Below are 2,306 nucleotides of genomic sequence, written 5' to 3'. Positions count from 1 at the left end.
CAATTACAAGTATTCAAAAAATCTGTTGGACCAACTTATGTAAAGTTATGTGCTTTTGTACATTAAGGTATATGGGAAATTACAAAAATCTTTTAAATTCATTGAAACTGAGGTTTGCAATCTTTAAATTTAAATTCATTTCTATAAAATAAAGTGTTCTTGTCAAAATCTTAAAATATTGGTAATAAATAACACAGTGACACATTTTTCAACTTTAAAATCTTGAACCAATCGAGACCCCCAAAATCTTGAAGCTTGTGATGGTGGAAGAAAATCCCTAGCTGGGTTTTGCATTATTAGCTAAGGTTTTGGTTTTTTTTTTGGATTTTAGCACAATTTTCGAATAATACGTACTTATTATTGAGTCTATATCTTGTGAACTATTCGAAATATTGATTTTCTCTCTTAAGCAATATTTTTCCTCTTACTTAGATCTAAAAATTTTCTCTTGAGATAAAATCAATAAAACAACATTATCATACTGAAAATAGCACAATTTTCACACTTATTTCAGAAACTGCATCTGACTCGACAAAACAATATATGACAAGAAGATAGCCAATAGCAAATCAAACAACTTTTTTTAAAACCCCGATTTCATTGGTTGATTCCTTCACACAGTTATAGCCTCACAAATTCATCAAAACGAACCAAAGAAATTCACTCTCAATTGTATGTTTATAGAAATAAAAATTATTATGCTTTTTTCAAAAAATTGAAGTAAAAATTAAAATGTTTCGGCCCTTTGGTTTTTTTTTTTCGAAGACATGTCGCAGCGGAGCAGTGCGGGATCTCAAGAGAAATTTTTTAGATCTAATTAAGAGGAAAAATATTGCATAAGAGAGAAAACCAATATTTCGAATAGTTCACGAGATATAGACTCAAAAATAAGTACGTATTATTCGAAAATTCGACTCCCAGTCGAATATTTTGAAAATTAATTAAAAAAAAAAAACCAAAACCTTAGCTAATAATGCAAAACCAGCTAGGGATTTTCTTCCACCATCACAAGCTTCACGATTTTGGGGGTCTCGATTGGTTCAAGATTTTAGTGCTGCACAGTGTAATAAGTTGCGTGGAAGCTGTGATGTTGGTAATGTAAAAAAAATGGGTGAAAATGTGTTGAAGCCAAGGAGTTATTTTGTGTTCCTTCCTGATTTGTGGCTAAACTAGCCAACGCACGCACATGTGATCAGTGACTATGTTGCAGAATACCCCATATACATGATTTTTCGATATAATCACTGCATCCACCCAAAATGGATGCCGACATTTTGAAGCCGGATTTTCGGTGTTTTTTGAATTTTTCTTATAATTAGGACGCGCACCCAGATAATGGACTAAACTAAAATTATGATTGTAGAACTCGTGATTTTGCTTCGTTTAGTGTATATCTCATGAATGTGCTCACCGCAGCTTCTTTGCAATTGGGTTCCAACGACGAAAATTTGGTGCGTAAATTTTTATAAAAAAGAAAGTCCATTCAAATTCCGTAGAGCCCCGCGTGATTTTAGTTTTTTTACGTGCCGGATCTAATGAGTCCATGTTTAATTCCGCCCAATAAAACGGCGGATATAGGTACCTTGAATGTGGGAAAAACTTCAAAAACTTATTTTGACAAATTCGCGTATACAATCGCGTTTTTCTTCGAATTGATTTCTCATACATTAATTGTTTTGATATCATATTCGCGAATCTGTATGAAAATAGTTCAAAAACATATCGATACGCGAATAATATGCGTATTTTATCCAAAATCGATTGTGGAGGCACATCCGCGGTTCTTAACCGGTGCAATGAATACAAATGTGTTTAACCATTTGTGAAGAAATTCGCGAGTTACAACAAATAGGAATTCATTTAATTTATATTTGAAATACAAGATTTAAAACGGCTATAACTTTTGTGCGCAGCATCTTAACCTATGTCTGTGCACCAACGACTGCACAGTTTTCCGATCAGTATAAAGTTTACGCAGGTAACCGAACTGAATATATATGGACGTATAACTTTATCAAGTTTGAACGATATATATGAATCTTATTTCTTGAACCAAACCCCGAAAGTTTTCATAGACGATAGAATTGAGTATAGAATGTCGTGTATAAGTTTCGGTCGGGAACTATCCAAAAGTATGGAGGTAAGAAATGCATATAGGTATACTGAAGTGTTCTTTTCAAGATTCTGTAAAAATAATAAAAGGAAACTGCACCTTATTTGTAAGTATTTGATAAACATTGTATTATTGATTTGATAAACATTGTTAGGACTTATTTGGATCATGCCAGGTTACTGATAACGATATC

Source organism: Musca vetustissima, unplaced genomic scaffold (genome assembly GCF_032173495.1).
Source record: "Musca vetustissima isolate MV318-11 ecotype Yass unplaced genomic scaffold, APGP_CSIRO_Mvet_v1 utg1222, whole genome shotgun sequence".
Lineage (NCBI taxonomy): Eukaryota > Metazoa > Arthropoda > Insecta > Diptera > Muscidae > Musca > Musca vetustissima.
This window is presented reverse-complemented; position numbering follows the sequence as displayed.